Raw genomic sequence first — 25,302 nt, forward strand, 5'->3', positions numbered from 1 at the left:
CAGTTCATGATGATCTATCATTTTTGTTGCATTTGATGTGTGCATCATATGAGCATGAGGTCTACATGTGTTTTGAACTACAACATGCCATCTTTACAGGGGTGCAAGTCTTGTATTTTTGTGATCTATATGGTGACTTGCACAAGCATGCAAAGTAGGCTCCACAATGTTGCTGTTTTCAGGGACTTACGATTTTTGGGATACTTCAGTAAGGATGTTTTGAACATGCGGTTATGGTCTATACATTCATGCCCCTGTTTGGAATTATGGAGTATTCTAGTATGTCATTTGCTTACTCTACGTTTGCTATAAAATGTTCCTGGCAGATTGTTAACATGTTAATCAATATTGCCATGGTTGTTGCTAGTGATCCATGCACCCTATGAACTTGATCTTGCCATGGTTAGCTTCATGAACATGTCATCTTGCTATTGGTATGCTTATGTTGTCATTTAATGCTTTGTGGCAAGTGGCATGAGCTTGTAAAGTTGCTATCATAAATCTATTTATGCCATGCTCTGTTTTTCTTCTAAGTTTGAAACCATTAATAAAACTTGCTATGTTTACATGGGTGCCATTATATCTTCTGTGCCTTTTTGGCTGATGTTCAGTAAGGGACTTTTGTTCTATGCTTTTAGTAGAATCATGCCATGCCTTTGTTTGCTACAATATGTTCCTGTAGCATGATGTTTGCGTGCTCTAAATAGTGCTTCCTGATGTTGTTTTTGACATGTTAGTATTTTCACCAAGTCTGTGAAGCTGATATCTTTTGCACTTTTTTCATGCTTGTTTGAACCTGCTCTAGTGTGATTTATCCGTAGCTCAGTGTTCATTCTAAGTGGCATCATGCTGTTAATCATAGATTCGCATCATCCTTATATTGCTTGTCATTTGCAAACCCTGCATCCGTTTCCAGTGATCTTTATATCGATTTCAACCGAAATCATCTCATCTTACCAGCGGCATACTTGGTTTGCCAAGTTGATGCCTTGACCATTCTTTCCCTTCCGGAGGACGCATATGCATTGCATATCATGCCATGTATTGCATCATGTTGCTTGTGCATTGCACCGTGATTGATTGTTGTTCCATTGCTTATGTTCTTGCCTTGGATAGATCCAGGAGACGAGTACATGAACGAGGAACCTGTTGAGTACGCTAACGAGGATCAAGCTTTCGATGACTTCGAGAACTTTGCAAGCAAGATGACCATACCCTCGAAATCACTTCTATCTTTGCTTGCTAGTTGTTCGCTCTATCGTTATGTCGCGCTACCTACCACTTGTTATATCATGCCTCCCGTATTGCCATGTCAAGCGTCTAACCCACCTTCCTAGCAAACAGTTGTTTGGCTATGTTACCTCTTTTGCTCAGCCCCTCTTATAGCGTTGCTAGTTGTAGGTGAAGTTGAAGTTTGTTCCATGTTGGAACATGGATATGTTGGGATATCACAATATCTCTTATTTAATTTTATGCGTCTATATACTTGGTAAAGGGTGGAAGGCTCGGCCTTTTTCCTGGTGTTTTGTTCCACTCTTGCCGCCTTAGTTTCCGTCATACCGATGTTATGTTCCTTGATTTTGCGTTCCTTACACGGTTGGGTGTTATGGGAACCCCTTGACAGTTCGCTTTGAATAAAACTCCTCCAGCAAGGCCCAACCTTGGTTTTAACATTTTCCACCTAAGCCTTTTCCCTTGGATTTTCGTGAGCCCGAGGGTCATCTTTATTTTAAACCCCCGGGCCAGTGCTCCTCTAAGTGTTGGTCCAAACTAGAGCACCGTGCGGGACCGTCCCTTGGCAGCCTGGGTTATATTGGTACTTGTACGCTTAGCTTATCCGGTGTGCCCTGAGAACGAGATATGTGCAGCTCCTATTGGGATTTGTCGGCATAGTCGGGTGGTCTTGCTGGTCTTGTTTTACCATTATCAAATTGTCTTGTAATCGGGATTCCAAGACTGATCGGGTCTTCCCGGGATAAGGAATATGCTTCGTTGACCGTGAGAGCTTGTGATGGGCTATGTTGGGACACCCCTGCAGGGTATAAACTTTCGAGAGTCGTGCCCGCGGTTATGTGGTAGATGGGAATTTGTTAATATTCGGTTGTAGAGAACTTGACACTTAACTTAATTAAAATGCATCAATCGTGTGTGTAGTCGTGATAGTCTCCTTTCGGCGGAGTCCGGGAAGTGAACACGACCTTGTGTTATGCTTGAACGTAAGTAGTTTCAGGATCACTTCTTGGTCACTTCTAGCTTCTCGACCGTTGTGTTGATTCTCTTCTCGCTCTCATTTGCGTATGATAGCCACCATACATGCTTAGTGCTTGCTGCAACTCCACCTCACTACCCTTTCCTACCCATAAGCTTAAATAGTCTTGATCTCGCGGGTGTGAGATTGCTGAGTCCTCGTGACTCGCGGATACTTCCAAACAGTTGCAGGTGCCGAGGAAACCAGTGCAGTTGATGCTACCGAACTCAAGTGGGAGTTCGACGAGGATCTGGGTCGTTACTACGTTTCGTTTCCTGATGATCAGTAGTGGAGCCCAGTTGGGACGATCGGGGATCTAGCATTTGGGGTTGTCTTCCTCTATTTTGGTTCCATAGTCGGACCTTGGAGTGTATTTGGATGATGTATGCATTATTTATGTATTGTGTGAAGTGGCGATTGTAATCCAACTCTTTATCCCTTTCTTATTCAGTACATGGGATTGTGTGAAGATTACCCCTCTTGCGACAAAACTATCATGCAGCTATGCCTCTAAGTCGTGCCCCGACACGTGGGAAATATAGCCGTTACACACAGGCCCTGCCTACTTATGTCATGAGTGTATTTAAGCTCCCTGCTTTGGTTTGTGACGAGTTGACTTGTATGATCCGTCAATATTGGTGGGGAGTTGAAAACGGGAAGAAGAAGATGACCTAGATGACTTGGGACAGATTGTGGCTACCTAAATCTATGGGTGGCATGGGGTTTAAGGACATGAGGGATTTTAACTAGGCGTTGTTGGCCAAACAAGCTTGGTGCTTGATAGACACGCCAGACAACCTCTGTGCATGACTTATAAAGGCCAGATACTACCCTTCGGGACAGCTGTTGGATACAGCTTTCTCAGGCAACGGTTCTTCAATTTGGAAGGGTATTTTACATGGTATCGACCTGCTAAAGAGAGGTGTTATTTGGAGGGCTGGCAATGGAGCGGATATTCGTACGTGGAGAGACCCTTGGATCCCTTGCCTGTCGATGTTTCACCCTATTACACCCAAGGGTAACTGTCGTCTGAACCGGGTGGCAGATATTATTGATGACAATGGTGCTTGGCGTGTCGATCGCCTACGAGAATTCTTTTGGCCTATGGACGTGGATTACATACTAAGATATAAAATGGAAGGCAATGTTACCGACAGCAGGCTTAACAACCATCAAATATTGCAATTCAAATTGGTATTGTTGAAAATGAACAGAACATAGGTAATGCTTAAACATCACAATGGATAAATGTGTAAAACTGGAAAAAGGGCATGTGTTAACTACACCGGGAATAACTGGAATCAAATATAGCCGTTCAAACGGGTATTGATATAGTCGAGCGGCATAGTTTTGACTTGCACATAATGAACCACACATTGTGAATGACTGAAATAAACAAGGCATAAATGACCAGTATAACAACCAAATATAGCCATTGAGAACTCGACAGAGTCTCACTTCAACCAACCTAACAAGCAAATACAGATAAACATGGCATATGCTTGAAAACTGGACAAATGCTCACTGCAACCAACCTAATAAGCAGATAAAGATAAACAAGGCATCTGCTTGATAACTAGAGAAATGCTAAAAAAAGTAACCTAACAACCAAATACAGATAAACAACGCATCTGCTTGATAACTGGATAAATGCTAAAAAAGCAACCTATCAACCAAATACAGATAAACAAGGCATCTGCTTGATAACTGGACAAATACTCACTACAACCAAACTAATAACCAAATACAGATAAACAAGGCATCTGCTCGATAACTGAAAAAATGCTCACTCCAACCAACCTAACAACCAAATACAGATAAACAAGGCATCTACTCACTATAAACAACCAAATATAGCCATTCGTGAAACTAAAGTGCACAATTCATACTTAAACATCACATAGACCTATTGAATAATACATTTTTGCATAACTGAAATAATTAAACACAGCACAGTTAAAGCACCACACGACAAATGCTACTACAACAAAGGGTACGGGTTGGCAAGCTAGAAAAGGTAATATTTGCTGATAGTATGTTGCCTCACATTTCATGGACGGGATCCTTCCAGTTGGAAGAGCACATACCCATGGTGCGCTCTCTGATGTCACAGATGGGCTGTTTCACCTTGGAAGAACCTTCGTGGGTGCCCTCCTCATGGTCGTGGTCATGGTCGATGAGATCTGACTTGGAAATTGAGGATCCCAAGCCGCCACCGTAGAACGTGTCCTTCAGAAGTGACAAAATGGGCTCGATGGCGTATAAAGCTCACAAATCCTTGACCGCTTGGCAGAGGAGATCAGCAGCAGGGCCGTCAAAGAGATTGACGGCGGTTGAACCAGAGGGGTTGGGGATGGACCACTTAACCTGTGACATGGCCCGCTTGAAGCCGTCGTGACGAGCTTGATGTCGTAGCCAGCTTTCCCGAGATACAGTAATACGCTAGCCCGCTGACATGAAGCCTTCGGCATGGCAACATAGTCAATGTCTTTGTTGGCTTCCGCATCGACGTGTTGCTTCGGGATCGATAGGTCGGGGCGAACGGCGGCCACCTCGCCAACATCCGCCAGAGAGGCCATGATAAACTTCTTCTTGGCCGAACGCTCGTCGGGCTCCCCGGGATACGTGGTCGAGCCTAGGCTGCGACATTCTGGAGTAGGGTATGTGGATCTAGTGGGGATGGACACCACATGCCTCATCTTAAAACTCAGAGGAGCGGGGTGATGGTATGGGAATTGCTGGATAACCTGAACTTTATTATCTAAGCTAGGAGGAACGGGCAGACCGGCAGGGTTGGCGGCGGCGCCGGCGGCGGCCTCGAGCTAGGGTTCGAAGGGGGGAGGGGCGGGTGGGGGACTGTGGAGGGGGTGGTGTTTGAGGACATGCCGCGGCTACTGAAAATTTTAGTAATGGTGGGTGGATATGGTGGTGGACGAGGGAGGGCGACGGTTCAAATGCCTCGGCCTCAGCTGCTAATATTGAAGATGCGGGGCGGGAGTGCCCAAGATCGCGCACGGTCCAATAACATTATGCGTGTATGATAATAAGGAAAAGTGGTGCGGATCCGCCGATTTTTGCAACGCTCAAGGCAGGTAGTTTGTTTTTTATATTTCTAGCTAGCTGGTCTATCGCACACGGTTCGTCCTAATTTCCAAATAAACTTACCCGCCTTTAGCTTCCACAGGTGGTGGTTTTACAGTGCACTTGCATCACACACGGTTAAGCCAGTACCTCCACCCTTTCCTCATGCTTGCGTGGTCGTGGTGATTTCAGCACACTTGCATCGCACATGGTTGAGCCAGTACCTCCACCTTAATTTGCTCGCGCTTGCGCGGTCGTGGTGATTCACATCGCACTTGTATCGCACACGGTTTAGATATTATACCCCGTGTCCATTGAGGATCATGAGAGTCTTTGCAGCAAAATATAATGTTATGGAGGGTCAAAAGACAACCACACCAGCATGTGGCCCAAATATATATGAGTGAAAAGGGTGGTATGTGATGTTCAAAATTCCAATGCACAACTTTGACCCTGCGGGCCCACGGTTGGGCGCGTCATTGAAGAACGATGAGAGGGGCCAGAAGTCAAGAACCACTTGGAAGTGGCCAAATATATGTATGAATATTGGGGATGTTTAAAACTTTAAATACACAATGCATAACTTTGGTGACGCCTGCCTCACAAACCCGAAAGCACCCTAACAACCACCTAGCTAGGATGTATATAATGACATAATGTCATACCTAGCTAGGATGCTTGGCCACCACCTCCCACTTCGTGTCAGCGGGGCGGATGCACGTAATGATCGATACTTTGGTCATACATGCATGTCGACATGACCTACCATAAGACGGACCAATGAATCTTTCGTTTGGTCAAATGACAGTTGTTGTTGTCGATAAACCGCTTGGGCCAATAGATTGAACCATCATAAACATCGCAGGGGAGGGACCACAAAACCAACACCTCTTGCATGCGGCCCAAAATGATGTACATTGGGAAGGGGTGATGTGTGTTTTCAATATAGAACAATGTACAATTTAGATTTGGCGCCTACCTATTGATACACACAACAACCATGAAGGCAAGGTAGTTAAGGACGAGATACGTACACAGGGTTTGATGTAGATCGAACCCAGAAATCCAAGCATCTTGGATGGAGTCCTGACAATGCATGAGCTCGAGTTTTGGTTGACCGACATTTGACGGTGACCGACCCTTACATGAACTGGGAGGAATCCTTTCATGGAAAACACATACCCCTCATTATCGGTCAAAGGGATGATATATATACACTCGGGGATCCCACATATATCCGTGGCGTCACAAAAAACCGCACAAGGAAGACGTGGTCGATCAGAAGACCCCGTATACACTGCATGTGGCCCGAAAATATGTATGGGTATGATGGTGTATGATGTGTTTAAATCCCAAATGCACAACTTCGATGGGCCATGCCAAGTACATTACAAACCGAACACCGTACCCGACTCCGAGCCTGGTTCAATACCTATGATGTCAGTTTCCCAACTTCGAGGCAGCAGGGGGGGTCGTCCCACGCATGCGCTCAAACTTTATTTTGTCTAGCATGGGACACACACACACACACACACATATATATATATACACATCTATACATCTATATGTACATCTATACATCTATACACATATATAGTGTGCGAATAACTATGAAAGTTGCTCATTGGATGAAGCCAATCCGACGGTATAGAGATGGCAAATCTGAGCACTACTGGCCGTTGGATATCATCTAAACTCCACCAGATTCTGCCACATGTACAATCTAGAAGACTCCATGGTTGAACTTAAGCATAATGCACAAACCTCTAAACACAAGCACTTCTCTTTTGTTCTCTAGAATCTTCCATATCTTCATTGCCCAAACCTTTTTTTCTAAATGAATTGTCACTATTTGTTTTTACCTTTACAATGCACAATTCCATGAATCTTAAAATAGTTTTTTTTTACAAAACTAATTGATTTTGGATGAGATAAACTATAAGAATTAAACGAACATCTACATCATGCATATCCGGGAGAAGAGGCGGGAAACTGATGAGAGGGGTGGCAAGAAACGGTAGCCTGTTTTGAGTGAAAACCTAGTAGAGAAGGAAGCGTGAGCTAAACGACGCATGCGCACAGTGCTTACCCATGTACTGCATGTGCTGTCGAAAGGGCTCAGGGTTGCCGTTCGATCTGGGAGCATCCAGTGGTGCACACGTACGATCCGTGGGGTTTGGGTTCTGGCCAGTCAGAACGCATGACTCAGATCACGCGCGCAGCGGGGGGGGGGGGGGGGGGGTGGGGTGGGGATATCATATGGAAACCAACATTCGGTGGAAACCGGTGAAAACCATGTGAAAAGATGTTTTGAAGTTTCAAAAAAAATTCAAAAAAATGTGGGATGTTATGACGATGATGTTTATTGGCACACAAAATTTCAAGTTGAAACACATTAAGAGATGTGAGCTATGAAAAAGACAAAATCGGTGTTGAATAGTGCCGAATAGTAATGTCACTATTCAGGGCAGAATTTGTCTTTTTCATAACTCACATCTGGTAATGTTTTTCAACTTGAAATTTTTTATCGCAATAAAACATCACCTTCTTAACATCCCACATTTTCTTCAGATTTTTATGAAACTGTAAAATATGGTTTCCACGAAGTTTTCATTGAATATCGGCTTTCGTGAGTGAACCGTGTGCTATTTGAAAACATTTCGTGAGAAGAATCTCGATTTTTAAATCCTCGTAAATCCAAAACTAAGCTAAAAATCGTGAAACCTGCCATGGTGTCACGACATCGCACTTATATGTCAAGGAATTTTTTTTTCGTCCATTGTGGCGCAAGTTTTATTACAAGCCCCTTACAAACCAGAGCTTCTCTCAAAGAAGCCTCGTGGTTCCGATAGGGAAACATATCTCCCTTGTGGGCGAAACGTAATCACTACCTCTTTTCACCTTGTATTTTCTTCTAAGGGCAACATGGAACGACAGGATATCTGTGCTGAAATTTAAACTATAGGGTTTGTTTGGCCTTTTTATACACTAATTGAGTTTCCTAGGCATTTAATGTCCATAATTCAAATCTGAACTACAAATACATGCTCCAGTTCATCAAAATGGCTAGAAAAATTATACATGTGTCCTTGGGTGCATGTTTAGGTCCCATGCCAGGAATGGGAATGAATTACAACCGTACTGGTGTCATGGCTTGTACTCAAACATTTCGAATCTCGGGTTTTAAGTCCCCATAAATCCTAAACTCACCAGAAAGTCATCAAAGGTGGCATGGTGTCACATCATGGAACATATATGTCGTGGTAAAAACATTGTCCAATTTGGGCCAAGCTTTATTACAAACCTCTTACAAAAACTGGAGCTTCTCTCAAAGAAGCCTCATGGTTATGATAGGGAAACATGTTCCCCTTGTGGGTGAAATGTAATCACTGCCTCTTTTCGCCTTGTATTTTCTTCCACAGGCAACATGGAACCACATGATATTCGTGCTGAAATTTAAACTTATTCAAGGTTCGTTTGGCCTTTTTATACACTAATTGAGTTTCCTAGGCATTTAATGTCCATAATTCAGATATGAACTACAAATACATGCTCCAGTTCACCAAAATGGCTAGAAAAATTACACATGTGTCCTTGGGTGCATGTTTAGGCCTCATGCCAGGAATGGGAACGAATTACAATCGTACCAGTGTCCTGGCTCTTCCTCAAACATTTTGAATCTCGGTTTTCAAGTCCCCATAAATCCTAAACTCACTAGAAAGTCATCAAAGGTGGCAAGGTGTCATGTCATGGCACATATATGTCGTGGTAAAAACATTGCCAATTTGGCCAAACTTTATTACAAACCTCTTACAAACCGGAGCCTGTCACAAGAACCCTCGTGGTTTGGATAGGGAAACGTGTCCCCTTGTGGGCCAAATGATAATCACTCCCTCTTCTAGCCTCGTATTTTCTTCTACACGCGACATGGAACAAGTGGAGATTCGGGCTGAACTTTGAAATTATTCAGGGTTCGTTTGACCTTTTTCATTTATTATTTGAGTTTTCTAGGCATTTAATGTCCATCATTCAAATCTGAACTACAAATACATGCTCCAATGCACCAAAATGGCTAGAAAAAACGTACATGTTTCCTTGGGGTGCATGTTTTGGTCCCATGGAACGAATGGGAACGAATTCAACCATCTTGCCGTCCTCGCCTGGCCACAAAAATTGTCAATCTCAGTTTTTAAATGTCTGTAAATCCAAAAATCACCAGGAAATCATGAAACTTGGTATGGTGTCACTACATGGTATATCTAATTGTCCAATTTGGGCGAAGCTATATTACAAGCCTTTTACAAACCGGAGCCTGTCGCAACCCTCATGGTTTCGGTAGGGAAACATGCCCCTCTTGTGGGTGAAACGATAATCGATGCCTCTTCTCGCCTTGAACTTTGTTTTCTACAGGCAACATAGAATAACAGGAGTGTCGGGCTGAAATTTGAAACTGTTCAGGGTTCGTTTGGTCATTGTATATATATATATTACTAATTACTAAGTTTTCTATGCATTTAATGTAGTCCATAAGTCAAATTTGAACTACAAGCACATGCTCCAGTGAAGCAAAATGGGTGGGGAATCGTACATGTGTCATTGGGTGCATGTTTAGGTCTCGTTTAAGGAATGAGAATGAACTACAAACTTGTCGTCATCCTGAAACAATGAGAATCTCAGTTTTTAAATCCCAATAAATAAATAAAAAAGTCACCCAAAAAACATAAACTTGGCATGGTTTCATGACATGGCACATATATGCCGTGGTAAGAAAAATCATCCAGTTTGAGAAGAGGCGCACATATTAGTAGCCAACGAAGTCCTTTTTGAAAAAGAAAAGCTGACACGTTAATATCTCAAACGGTTGTATATATTTACTGTGTCGAAATTTAACCATACTCGGTGGTGTGCGTGCAACTGCTTGATTAGACGGGACGAGCGCAAGAAGTCTGCCGTGCAGCTTCGATGAGATGCGTGCGCGCACAGGCTCGACGGGATGCGTGCATCCTGTCCACCTCGTAGGCTCGATGGGACACATGCGAGCAGCAAGGCCGCCCATTATCACCTGGAAGCGAGCTCTTTGACCTCCATGCACCAACCGCCGCCCGCCTCGCTCACAACTTCTCCATTAATGGGTTAATTAAAGCACCTGGATGGAGGGTGTTTGCTTGTGATCCCATGGTAGCATTTGCTTTGTCCATGTTTTCAACTAGTATTCCGCCCTAATTTAAATTGCCACATAGGACAACGGATAATACGACCACAAATAAAATGGCAACGGATAATATGACGACAAATTTACAATGGCGCACATAATAATTGTCTTACATATTCCAAATAATTTAAAATGCCACATGCGGCAAAGCCCGGAAGACACGGGGGCAAGAGAAGAAGGAAATTGCAGACAATGATCTGGGTCGCTACTGTCTCTACTCGTCGATGGATCTCCGGGCGGCGAAATCCTCCAATTCCTTCTTCAATTCCTCACGACTTTGCTTAAAAGCAGCCACGGATTCCTCCACCTCCTACTCGCGCTCGATTAAGAGCTTCCTCAAGCCACCCATCATTCCTCGACGACTGCTTTCAGCGTCATCTCCGAGGCACTGCTATGCACATGCAGCATCTTCCATCCGGGGGCCTCCTCCTCCTTCGCGGCGACCAACTTGAGGAGCTTTGCATTGTCATCCATGAGTTTCTCAATGAGGTCGGTCGCCTTGTCAACCGAGGCATCACTGATCTTGAGAAGCTTCATCAAGCTGTCGAACAGCTCTTGCTACGTAGTGACTCCAACGAGAATGTCGTCGTCGCCGGCGAAGGACTTCAGGAACGCTGGCTCGTCACTATGGCCGACGCCTGGAATGCGCTTGTGAGAGCCCTCACATGCCCGCAATGCTCCTGGACATCTCTGCTGCGACTGTGGCTTCGCGGCGGGACCTCTCTAGTGCTTCCACGGCCTTAGTCTTTGCCGCCTGGTTATATGTCCACCCTAAACTCCTCCTACCGGTCATGGCGGAGCGACTTGACAGAGAAACCATTTTTGTGGGTGATGAGGAGAGGAACTATGAATAATTTTCGAGTGGGTAGTTTTTATAGCCCGGTGCTAAGTGTGAACACATATTAGTTTGAGAGGTGTGAACAGATTTGCAATTACTTATTGCATTGTAATCAGCAATGTGATGAGAAACAAGGTCAAAATTTATTGATGGCAGAAGGTTTACTACGTGGTTGCTCACCGTTGAGGCGGCCGCGGCGCGCTCCGCTTTGGCATCCCTGCGCGCGCTCTGCTCGCCGTTGAGGCAAAGTTACAATGGCAACTGTTAATAATTCTTAATAATTGTCTTACATATTCAGGATAATTTAAAATGTCAAATGTGGCAAGTCCTAGAACACTCACGACCTACATATGCATACAATTATAATAAAATATAAGCTAAAAGGCTGAGCTGGCGGCCTTCCGACGATGCTCTTCTCGGCCTCCATGATCAGCATAGCACCCTTGCAGCCGTGTGCGATACTCCTAGCCACCGCAAGCAACTAGTTTGCATTTTCAAAGTTTTTTGTACACATAGAATCGCATACTGTATTAACCGTCGGTGTTGTAAATTCTCATCGCAAATAGTTCATCCGAGTCGGCTGTTTGCTACGTATCACACACATCTTGTTAAGTTGAACCATTTCTATTGCGTTCGCTAATCGAAAACAGTTCGTCCGAGTGAACCGTATGCCCTATATCGCACACACCTTGATGTGGCTAACCGTTTATGTTGCACTCCCTAATAGCAAATGGTTCATCGGAGCAAACTGTATGTCGTATATCGCACACACATTGATATGGTTGCCCATTTCTATTGTTCTGCATCATCGCAAATAGTTCTAACAGGTTAACCGTGTGGCCTGAATCGCACACGTAACTAAAATCTGAACCATGTTTGATGCATCCTCCATCGCAAATGTTTTGCACCTTTTTTGACGGTTTTCATACACCACCATTTGTGATTACTGCATTGCACACAGTTTCTCGAAGGGTCTCTAATCGTAGTGTCGCGTTAGCAGCATCCTGGAGTAGTGTATGATAGGCATCCAAGATGGGTATAATAAAAACTTTCATATAGAGTGTATTAAATGTTATGAGAAGTTTGATTCTTGATAGTTGTTTTTGAAGGAAATATGCCCTAGAGGAAATAATAAAGTTATTATTTTTTCCTTATATCATGATAAATGTTTATTATTCATGCTAGAATTGTATTAACCGGAAACTTAGTACATGTGTGAATACATAGACAAACAGAGTGTCACTAGTATGCCTCTACTTGACTAGCTCATTGAATCAATGATGGTTATGTTTCCTGACCATAGACATGAATTGTCATTTGATTAACGGGATCACATCATTGGTGAATGATGTGATTGACTTGACCCATCTGTTAGCTTAGCACGATGATCGTTTAGTTTGTTGCTATTGCTTTCTTCATGACTTATACATGTTCCTATGACTATCAGATTATGCAACTCCAGATACCGGAGGAACACTTTGTGTGCTACCAAACGTCACAACGTAACTAGGTGATTATAAAGGTGCTCTACAGGTGTCTCCGATAGTACTTGTTGAGTTGGCATAGATCGAGATTAGAATTTGTCACTCAGATTGTCAGAGAGGTATCTCTGGGCCCTCTCGGTAATGCACATCACTATAAGCCTTGCAAGCAATGTTACTAATGAGTTAGCTGTGGGATGATGCATTACGGAACGAGTAAAGAGACTTGTCGGTAACGAGATTGAACTAGGTATTGAGATACCGACGATCGAATCTCGGGCAAGTAACATACCGATGACAAAGGGAACAACGTATGTTGTTATGCGGTTTGACCGATAAAGATCTTCATAGAATATGTAGGAAAAAAATATGAGCATCCAGGTTCCGCTATTGGTTATTGACCGGAGATGAGTCTCGGTCATGTCTACATAGTTCTCGAACCCGTAGGGTCCGCACACTTAATGTTCTGTGACGATTTGTATTATGAGTTATGTGATTTGATGACCGAAGTTTTTTAGGAGTCCCAGATGAGATGGGGGACATGACGAGGAGTCTTGAAATGGTTGAGACATAAATATCGATATATTGGAAGGTTATATTCGAACACCGGAAAGGTTCCGAGTGATTCGGCTATTTTTCGGAGTACCGGAGAGTTACAGGAATTCGTATTGGGCCTTAATGGGCCATGTCGGTGTCAAAACCGACGGATCTTGGGTAGGGGGTCCCGAACTGTGCGTCTAGGCCGGATGGTAATAGGAGGCAAGGGACATGAAGTTTTACCCAGGTTCGGGCCCTCTCGATGGAGGTAAAACCCTACGTCATGTTTGATTAATATTGATGATATGGGTAGTACAAGAGTAGATCTACCATGAGATCGGAGAGGCTAAACCCTAGAAGCTAGCCTATGGTATGATTGTTGTTGTGTATGTTGTCCTACGGACTAAAACCCTCCGGTTTATATAGACACCGGAGAGGGTTAGGGTTACACAAAGTCAGTTACAATGGTAGGAGATCTGCATATCCGTATCGCCAAGCTTGCCTTCCACGCCAAGGAAAGTCCCTTCCGGACACGGGACAAAGTCTTGAATCTTGTATCTTCATAGTCCAGGAGTCCGGCTGAAGGTATAGTCCGTCCATCCGGACACCCCCTAATCCAGGACTACCTCAATAGCCCCTGAACCAGGCTTCAATGACGATGAGTCCGGCGCGCAGATTGTCTTCGGCATTGCAAGGCAGGTTCCTCCTCCAAGTACTCCATAGAAGATTTTGAACACAAAGATAGTGTCCGGCTCTGCAAAATAAGTTTCCACATATTGCCATAGAGAGAATAATATTTACACAAATCTAATCTGCTGACGTATTTCGTAGTGTGACACACCACGGCCAAGTGTTTATCCGAGTCGTTTAATTATCCCACCTCAGCGCCTCATGCGAGGCGGTAAGTTTTGTTTTTCCTTTTACAGGGTATCAGTTTTTCATAGTTTGACTCCATGCGGGATCTAAGCTCCCTTACCTTTGACAGGATTGGCAGGTGACGTCCGGAAAGATCAACTGTCCGGCTCCTTTGCCCGAAGGCCCAGCGGATGCTCGCTTGGCGAAGTTGCTGGTTCCGGCATCCTATGTGGTGCCGGAGAAGAAGGCCGCGAAAAAGGCCACGGGGACTCGAAAGAGTGTCCGGCGCCAGGAGGTGTCGGATCCATCATCCGACGGTTCCGAGGCGCATTCCTCCCGTGAAGACGAGGAGGAAGAAGAAGAGACCTCTCCCCCTCTAGTGGGAGGAGAGAAGAAAAGGAAGGCCGCCCTCTCTGGGGAGGCTGGAGGGTCCAAGAAGGGGAAAACCCTTCCTCCGGACTACTCCACCGACGCCGACGACGGCAGAGAGGAGTGGCCGCCCAGGGCCAAGCCCCTAGCAAAATCGTAAGTATCCAGATACCAGAGTAATTCATAGTATTCGTTTATTGCACAGCTTTCCCTTATGTCGAATATGTTTATGCAGCCCACCCAAAGACTGGCTCGACGCGTTGTCGAGCGGCTCACTAGACTCGTCGGATGTGAACTCGCTTTCGACGGCTTCCTCCCCCCGCCCTACGGACGACACCAACAGGTTCCAAGCCGGGAGGAGGTGGTCCTGGAGGCGCCGCAAGGCGACCTCCCAGACTCCAGGAGTAAAGGGGATGAAACCCCCCAAGGCTCCAAGTCCGGCTCCAGTCCGGACACCACTCCGGAACCTTCAAAGGTTCCAGAGTCCGGCAGGGGACCTCCTTCCAAGAGGAGCAAGCCCACCGTGCCGGTGACCCCCGTCCAACCGGAGGCGCCGGACAATCTGTTGGAGGTACTCCAAGGCGCCTCCATCGACGAGGAGCATCGCACCATTATGAGTGCGGTGGTCCAGAAGGTCCAGTCCGCCAAGAGCGGACTGACTGAAGCTTGTACTAGCCTTTTAACAGGCTTTGAGGTAAGTAAAGAATGTGTAAATAATATTAACACATAGACAGTAGCCCCTGATGCTCTGTTTGGCGTTTGGGAAGAAAAGCCGAATAGAGGATCAAATAAAATTCGCAGGAGTCTAACAAAAAGGAGTCAATATGCGTATGCAGGCTTCTCTGCTTGCGTCCGCCGCACTGACTGCGGAAGTGGACACGCTAAAGCAGAACCTCAAGCGGTCCGAGCAAGAGCTCGGGCGTGCCAAGAAGCAGCTCGAGGACAATGAAGGTAAGAAATACCTTGTTGAAATATATATAAAGAGGTGCAATTGGAAAAAATGACAGGATTATCATGGCTATTGTAGGGGCCACGTCTGAGGTGGCGACCCTTAAGCAAGCGCTGGTCGAGGCCGAGAAGAGGGCGGCCATGGAGCGCACCGAGCGGGAGAAGTATGAGGCCGAGGTTGGCAAGGTACGGTAAGAGCTCCAGGCTCTCATGGAAAAACATGAGGGTTTGGAGCTTGACTCAAAGACGCGAGCGTCCGAGCTCGCGGTGGCTATTAAAAATGCCAAGTCTGCCAAGGCCGAATCCCAGAAGACCCTCTAGGAGTTGGATGAGGTGAAGAAGATAGCGGCGGGTAAGGCATTCTTTATGCAAAGCAAACACATAAACGTGAGTTACTTGTTACTTACCTGAATCCGGAGCTCTCCAGGAGCGTTCGCAGATCTTCCCCGGAGTGTGTCCGATGCCGCCACATTCTATCGAGCCGAGGAGGGCAGCTCGACAGAGAAGGTGTTCTGGTATCAGTATGCTGAGGCCGGACACCCCGTGCCCCTGAGCGACCAGCTGAAGCAACTGGTCGAGCTCCACAAGGCGGACGAACAGGCCATGAAGGGCCTCATAGTTCGGTTGTGGCCTGGAGGGGCTCTGCCTGGGAGCTATTTCGGGCTGGTGTGGCGGCTGGTGGAGGCCTGTCCAAGGCTCGAAGTCATCAAGCGCTCCGTCTGCATTGAAGGTGCCCATAGGGCCCTTGCCCGTGCTAAGGTGCACTGGGGCAAGCTGGATGTTGAGAAGCTTGTGAAGGACGGGCCACCGCCAGGGAAAGAGCATCGCAAGCCCGAGAATTATTATAAGGATGTTCTGAAGGGTGCTTGCCTTGTGGCGGATGAATGTTCTAGGGATGTAATTTTTGAGTGAAACTTGCTCGTTTTGTCCTGTGCGCTAAAAACTTATTCATATGCGCTAAGCAATGCTGTTGGAATTTAAATATTACCTTCTGTGCGGCTGTTTATCAATTCTGAGAGATGGCAAGTCATTGGCTTCTGGCCCCGTGCCGCTAGTGCTGGGGTGTTCGGGGATAAACCTGAGCCGTCCTTTTCCCATGTTTGGGTCCTTCGTGGGAGGCGCTCAGCCCAATGAACAAGGCAATCGAACTATAATGCGTGAACACTCTCACTTAGCCATAGAATTCTATAATTTTAAATTTCGCCGAAGCCCCTGGTATTCGGAAGACCGAGTTCAGGGCGCTATCCACGCCTTGGTCGGACAGAGCCGGCTCCTCGCTCTAAGAGGCATAAGTCTTTAAGGACTCAAAAAAACCTCTCGAACAACGACCAGCTCTCGCTTCATCATGACAGTCAGTTTTAGCTTTCTCCACTGAGGTGCTCGACCCAGCTCAACTAGGGCACAATCGTAGTGGTTCTCCTAGTGCTACCTTAGCCGATATAGCGGAACGTAAGGCACCAAAACATAGGAGCCAAGCAAACCCAACTATTGACCCAAGACATGATTCGGAGCCGATGCATATAATGCTATAAGTTCGGGGTGCCGCACTTGTTAAAGTGTTCGGACTTCTCACACCATATTGAGAGGTACTAAAGCCCCTGGCGTATTTTGGTCGTACCAAAGTGTACGGATGCAACATGTCGTTAAGGAACATATATTAAAAAAAGAGTAATGCAAAAATAGACAAAAGCTATGCATTGTTTATTAAAGAGGGCTGCGATCAAAGCAGAACGATACAAATAATGCGATAAGCAAAAGGTTGGACTATTTAACGTGTCCGTTCCAGGGGCAAGCTGCGGAATAGTATGCGAAACAGGTATACTGCTCGTGATAGAGACCACCTGGGAGTTCCGTAATGCAGCGTGGCTTGTTTGCTTCCCTGGTTCTTGCATCGTTTGTTCGGCAATTGAACTGCCGAATGGGCCTTCCGAAGAGTGGAGGCCTGAAAGTAAGAGAAAATTAAAAAATCGGCAGCCCCTGGTGCGGTTTAAGCCGTGTTTCGGGCGTGCCGTGATGGTGCCCCTCCCCCTGTACCCATGGTATTTCTAGAGCGTAGTTATGTACGTGAAGTACTGGTATCGCATTTTTGCGAGGGCTGGGGTTGGGGCTGCATTGCTACGCCTGCTCGGGTCGTGCCAGGCGGTCTTGTTGTAGGTTACTCCGGGCGCGCTTGATGGTGTCCGATCGTTTGATGGCCGGACTGGAGAACTGCCTGGAGAGGCTGCTTTGTACTTCTGCTGCAAGGGCCCCCGTGTGCTCCTCCGTTCAGAGGGAGCGTTCGGTGTTTCCATTGACCGTAATTACTCCTCGAGGGCCTGGCATTTTGAGATTAAGGTATGTGTAGTGCGGTACCGCATTGAACTTGGCGAATGCGGTTCGCCCGAGCAGTGCGTGATAGCCACTGCGGAATGGGACTATGTCGAAGATTAACTCCTCGCTTCGGAAATTATCCGGAGATCTGAAGACCACTTCAAGTGTGACTGAGCCTGTACAGTTGGCCTCTACACCTGGTATTACGCCTTTAAAGGTCATTTTGGTGGGCTTAATCCTCGAGAGATCTATGCCCATTTTCCGCACTGTATCCTGGTAAAGCAGGTTCAGGCTGCTGCCGCCATCCATAAGGACTCTAGTGAGATGAAATCCGTCAATAATTGGGTCTAGAACCAATGCAGCGAATCCGCCATGACGGATGCTAGTGGGATGGTCCCTTCGATCAAAGGTGATCGGGCAGGAGGACCATGGGTTGAACTTTGGGGCGACTGGCTCTATCGCGTATACGTCCCTTAACGCGCGCTTCCGCTCCCTTTTGGGGATGTGGGTTGCGTATATCATGTTCACCGTCCGCACTTGTGGGGGAAAACCCTTCTGTCCACTGTTGTTCGGCAGCCGGGGCTCCTCGTCGTCATCGCTATGCAGCCCCTTGTCTTTATTTTCAGCGTTTAACTTGCCTGCCTGCTTGAACACCCAACAATCCCTGTTGGTGTGATTGGCCGGCTTTTTGGGGGTGCCATGTATTTGGCACAAGCGGTCGAGCATTCGGTCCAAACTGGACGGGCCCCTAGGATTTCTTTTGAATGGCTTTTTCCGCTGACCGGATTTAGAGCCTCTGAATCCGGCATTAACTGTCGTATCCTCAGCATTATCGCTGTTAATGCGGCGCTTCTGCTTGTTGTGACGCGACCTGCCACTACTGCCCCTGGTATCCGAATTACCAGGGTTCTTGGTCATATTGTTGCTACGAGCAAGCCAGCTGTCTTCTCCCACGCGAAAGCGGGTCATGAGTGTCGTGAGTGCTACCATAGACTTCGGCTTTTCCTGTCCAAGGCGCCGGGCAAGCCACTCATCACGGATATTGTGCTTGAAGGCTGCTAGGGCCTCAGTGTCCGGACAGTCGACTATTTGATTTTTCTTTGTTAGGAACCGTGTCCCGAATTGCCTGGCCGATTCCTCTAGCTGCTGAATTACGTGACTTAGGTCATCGGCGTCTGGGGGTCGCACATAAGTGCCTTGGCTATTGTCGAGGAATGCGGCTTCCAGGTCCTTCCAACAACTGATTGATCCTGTTGGCAAGCTGTTAAGCCAATGCCGAGCTGGTCCTTTAAGCTTGAGTGGGAGGTATTTGATGGCGTGGAAATCATCGCCGCGGGCCATGTGGATATGAAGGAGATAATCCTCGATCCATATTGTAGGATCTGTTGTGCCATCATATGATTCGATATTTACGGGTTTGAAACCCTCGGGAATTTGATGATCCATTATTTCGTCTGTGAAGCATAGTGGGTGTGCGGCGCCTCTATACTGGGCTATATCACGATGTAGCTCCAATGAGCTTTGTATGCTGTGTTCGGCCCTGCCGAATTTGTGGCCGGCGTGACGGTTACCGTCTCGAGCCGTGGGGCGCCCACGCGATCCATAGATCGATCTTGTTTGCCTTACCTTGTCCTCCAACACATCTCGTAAGTCCGGCGCATATTCCCGTGCCTTGGTACAGGGTGCGGCTTGAGTGGAGGGCCGAGAGGCCTCTCTATCGCGGCCACGAGGTGGTCGGTTGGCTGCATCAAGTGCTTCCTCCTATAATCGGGGTAGCATCCTGCGCTTTGGGTAGCTCTTGGAGGGGCGTTCGAGTTTATGCTCTTCGGCCGCAAGGACTTCAGTCCATCTGTCGACTAGCAAATCTTGATCAGCTCTAAGTTGTTGTTGTTTTTTCTTGAGGCTTCTTGCCGTGGCCATAAGCCTGCATTGAAAAAGCTCTTGCTCGACGGGATCCTCTGGCACGACGAATTCGTCGTCGTCGAGGCTTGCCTCGTCTTCGGAGGGAGGCATATAATTATCATCCTTGGACTCTCTGTCTGCTGCTCTCTCATGAGGGCTGGTTTCTCCATCCTCCTGTGCTAAATCTTGCTGGAGGGGGTTTTCTTTGGCACTTTCCGGAGTATTAGTATCTCCCGTGCTGGAATCACCGTATTTGTTTTGGTGGGATTTTGAGAAGCACCGCTGAAGCCGGCGCTTAGGCTGTTTCTTGGAGGAGTCATCCTCCGCTGTTCCATCGCCATCTCCTTCTTTTGGGGTGTCCACCATGTATATGTCATATGACAAGGTGGATTTCTAGGGCCAGATAGGCGCTAGTTCTTCATCGTCTCCTTCATCGGCGTCCATACCGTCGATGTCTTCGGAGTCGAAGTCGAGCATGTTGGTTAAGTCGTTAACAGTGGCTACAAAGTGGGTGGTGGGTGGGCTTTGAATTTCTTCATCGTCCGAATCCCAACCTTGCTGACCGTAGTCCGGTCAGGGCTCTCCTAATAAAGAGAGAGACTTCAGTGTCTTCAGAATATCGCCGAAAGGCGAGTGCTAAAAGATGTCCGTGGCAGTAAACTCCATGATCGGCGCCCAATCGGATTCGATCGGCAGGGGCGCGGAGGGTTCGGAGTCCGGAGAGGAGTCCGACTCCTTGGAGTCATGAGTCTCGCAGAGTGCGGGGCTGGTGTTCGGCTCGATTGCCGTTGGGATCGCAGTCCCCGAGGCGGCGTCCAACCACCCATCCTCGATCGGCGCAGTTGGTTCCGAATTAAGGGTCGAAGCCGATGCGGGTGCGGCCTCCAGGGCACTGTTCGGCGGCAGAGCTAGATCATGCTCGTCGTGACAGTGCGGTGCACTCGGTAGTGGCTCGAATCCGTCGAAGATCAAGTCCCTGCGGATGTCAGCCGTGTAGTTTAAACTTCCAAATCTGACCTGACGGCTAGGGGCATAGCTTTCGATCTGCTCCAGATGGACAAGTGAATTGGCCCGCAGTGCGAAGCCGCCGAAGACAAAGATCTGTCCGGGGAGGAAGGTCTCACCCTGGTCTGCATCGCCATTGATGATCGTAGGAGCCATCAAGCCTGACGGTGATGACACAGAGGAACTCTCAATGAAAGCACCAATATCGGTGTCAAAACCGGCGGATCTCGGGTAGGGGGTCCCTGTGATGCCCGGGTAATTAGGCTACAGTAATCCCACGCTAATCGTGCCATGACACCTCGGTTACTGTTGCTGTCCTCGCAATAGTTTGAAACCGTTCAAAATTCAAATTCAAATTTATGACAAGAATAAAAGTTTTCAAAAATTAAAACAAAAATATTTGGTGGTTGCCGAATATTATAAGGGTAATTATTGGGCAACGAACACCTTTTTATAAAATGGCTAAATAGTTTAAAATGATTTAGACAGAAAAGGAAGAAATAATAAAAGAAAACAGAAAACAAACAAACAAAAAAAGGGAAAAAGGAAAAGAACCCGCCCAGGCCAGCCGACCCAACTGGCCGGCCCATTCGACCACCGGCCCAACTGGACAAAGGCCCAGCCGGCCACCCCACTCCCCCATAACCCCCCACCCCTGGTCAAACCCTAACCCAACCACCCGCGCTCCCCCCACGCTGTTCCCCCCCTCCTGATCCAATCTGGATCGGGGACGAGACCCCCACTCGCCCCACCCTGCTCGCCCCCTCGCTCCCTCCCCGATCGGGATCAGGGGAAAAGGCGCCCGGACGCCGCTCGACACCCCCCCGCCGCCGTCGCGCACCATGGCGCCTCCGCCCTCGTCGCTGAACCCCGACGCCGCCCGGTTCTGCCCCGCCGTTGCCGAGAGCCGCCCCATCCCCGGCGACCACCTCGCCGGACACCCTCGTCGCCTCCTTCCCATGCGTCGCCTCGTCTCCGTCCTCCTCTTTGACCCTCGTTGCCCGTGCCCTACAACCCTGTGGTGAGGCCCCGGCCTCCTCTCTCCCTCACCCCGCGTGCTCACCATGCGCCGTCCGCGCCGCCTCTACACCTGTGCCCCGCCGAGGCCATCGACCGCGCGCGCCCGCGTCGGCCAAGCCCCCCGCCTTCCCCTCCCTCGCAGAACGCGCTGCCCGCGCTCGGGCACGCTCTCACAGGGCCTTGCGCGCGCCCGTGCTTCGCCTCTCTAACGCTGGTGCCGCCTGCACATGGCCGAGCCCTGCCCGCTGCGTCTCCCCTGGCCGCTCACCATGCTCGCCGGCAGCTGGTTGCGCCCGCCTGCATCGCCGCCTCCTGGTTCCGCCGCGGCCACCCGCAGCCGCTACCGCACGCTGGCCTGCCGCTCGCCTCCTGCACCACCAGGCCACCGCTCGCCCCGGCCTCCCTCAAATCGCCGCAGACCACACGCCCGACGCCGGCGCCCAGAGCACACGCGCCCGTGCGTGTTCGGGCGGGCACCCACGCCCAAACCCGCTAGGCCTCCTCTGGCCCTATGACAGTGGAGCCCCACCCCCAGAATAAAATGAAAAAAAGAGTTTAAAATAAATAAATAAATAAAATAATTAATTACTTAATTAAAGAATTAATTAACTTAATTAATATTGATTAGATTAACCTAATTAACTTAACCTAATTAATCTGTTAATTAAACCAATTAATTAGGTTAGTTAGTTGTCAGTCAATGACATGTGGGCCCCCTGTTCAGTTTGACCAGTCAAACTGTTGACTGGGTTGACCCAGTCCATGACAGGTGGGCCCTGTTAGACCCTGTTGACCAGTCAACAGTTGACTGGTCAAATGCTGACTGGACCACCCCTTGACCCCACCTGCCAGCCACATATACATTCTGTTGGGTACAATTCTGTGTACCCATAGCAATTTAAGGTTTAATTTTCGAATTAAAGAAATTTAGAAAATGATTTAAAACTTTTAAAATTAATATAAAATAAATCGTAGCTCAGATGAAAATACTTTCTACATGAAAGTTGTTCAGAACGACGAGACGAACCGGATACGCAACCCGTTCGTCCGCCACACCCCCTAACCTATCGAACTCGCAACTTTCCCCCTCCGGCTCCTCTGCCCGTAAACGCGAAACACCGGGAATACTTTCCTGGATGTTTCCCCCTTCACCGGTATCACCTCATACCGCGTTAGGGCACCTCTAGCACCGATACTTGTCATGTCATGCATCGCTATGCACCTGCTTGCTTAAATATTTATTGTTCCTTCCCCCTCTTCTCTCGCTAGACACCGAGACCGACGCTGCTGCTGCCCAGTTCGACTACGGAGTTGATGACCCCTCTCTCTTGCCAGAGCAACCAGGCAAGCCCCCCTTTGATCACCAGATATCGCCTACTCTTCTCTATACTGCTTGCATTAGAGTAGTGTAGCATGTTACTGCTTTCCGTTAATCCTATTCTGATGCATAGCCTGTCCTTGCTACTACTGTTGTTACCATTACTTGCTATCCTACTGCTTAGTATAGGATGCTAGTGTTCCATCAGTGGCCCTACACTCTTGTCCGTCTTGCCATGCTATACTACTGGGCCGTGATCACTTCGGGAGGTGATCACGGGCATATACGATATACTTTACACAGTTACATTACCTGTGATACTGTTCGGAGATGGGGGCTGAAGGGGCAGGTGGCTCCATCCCGGTAGAGGTGGGCCTGGGTTCCCGACGGCCCCCGACGGTTACTTTGAGGCGGAGCGACAGGGCAGGTTGAGACCACCTAGGAGAGAGGTGGGCCTGGCCCTGGTCGATGTTCGCGGATACTTAACACGTTTAACGAGATCTTGGTATTTGATCTGAGTCTGGCTATTGGCCTATACGCACTAACCATCTACGCGGGGACAGTTATGGGCACTCGACATCGTGGTATCAGCCGAAGCACTTCGTGACGCCAGCGACTGAGCGGCGCGCGCCGGGTTGGACCGCGTAATGTGACTTCCTTTGTAATGGAGGTTGCTAGGTCTGCTCTCCGGCCGCGTACGCAACATGCAGGTGTGCTATAGGCGATGGGCCCAGACCCCTGTGCGCTTAGGTTTAGACCGGCGTGCTGACCACTCTGTTGTGCCTAGGTAGGGCTGCGATGTGTTGATCTTCCGAGGCCGGGCATGACCCAGGAAAGTGTGTCCGGCCAAATGGGATCGAGCGTGTTGGGATATGTGGTGCACCCCTACAGGGAAGTTAATCTATTCAAATAGCCGTGATCTTCGGTAACAGGACGACTTGGAGTTGTACCTTGAGCTTATGACAACTAGAACCGGATAGTTAATAAAACACACCCTTCCAAGTGCCAGATACAACCGGTGATCGCTCTCTCACAGGGCGACGAGGCGAGGATCATCGGTTAGGGTTATGCTATGCGATGCTACTTGGAGGACTTCAGTCTACTCTCTTCTACATGCCGCAAGACGGCGGCTGCCAGAAGCATAGTCTTCGAAAGGACTAGCTATCCCCCTCTTATTCCGGCTTTCTGCAGTTCAGGCCACATATAATAGCCTTATTCCAGTTGATACCAATGCATACATTTGTAGTGTAGCTCCTTGCTTGCGAGTACTTTGGATGAGTACTCACGGTTGCTTTCTCCCTCTTTTCCCCCTATCCCTTCTACCTAGTTGTCGCAACCAGATGTTGGAGCCCAGGAGCCAGACGCCACCTTCGACGACGACTCCTACTACACCGGAGGTGCCTACTACTACGTGCTGCCTGCTGACGACGACCAGGAGTAGTTTAGGAGGATCCCAGGCAGGAGGCCTGCGCCTCTTTCGATCTGTATCCCAGTTTGTGCTAGCCTTCTTAAGGCAAACTTGTTTAACTTATGTCTGTACTCAGATATTGTTGCTTCCGCTGACTCGTCTATGATCGAGCTCTTGTATTCGAGCCTTCGAGGCCCCTGGCTTGTAATATGATGCTTGTATGACTTATTTTATTTGTAGAGTTGTGTTGTGATATCTTCCCGTGAGTCCCTGATCTTGATCGTACACGTTTGCGTGTATGAGTAGTGTACGATTGAATCGGGGGCGTCACAAGTTGGTATCAGAGCCGACTGCCTGTAGGAATCCCTCTTCCACACTCCTTGGCCGAAGTTGAGTCTAGTCGATGAAAATTGTTTTACTAACATGGCTGTGCGGCTGATGGGCCCACGTCGCCATTGGGTGGTATTAGGATCTTTTGTTCCTCGTCTATACTCTGGAACTCTGATCTCCCTTCTATTCGGGTTAAATGATTTTGCTAAAATCTAACTTTAGGTTCTCGTTACACTTCCTGCCGGAGAGCCCCTTCATTACATATGATCGACTGCTTCAACAGAAGATTTTGACAATACTCTCCGATGTTCTCCTGAGACTTTGTGCCATCAATTTTGCAATTCCCTTCCATCGATAAACCCTATGGATAGCCACGTACACTTGCCATTCATTCAATGATTCCTCGTTGATCTTGTTATTACAAGATACCTCGAAATTCT

The sequence above is a fragment of the Triticum aestivum genome, chromosome 7A (assembly GCF_018294505.1).
Source record: "Triticum aestivum cultivar Chinese Spring chromosome 7A, IWGSC CS RefSeq v2.1, whole genome shotgun sequence".
NCBI lineage: Eukaryota > Viridiplantae > Streptophyta > Magnoliopsida > Poales > Poaceae > Triticum > Triticum aestivum.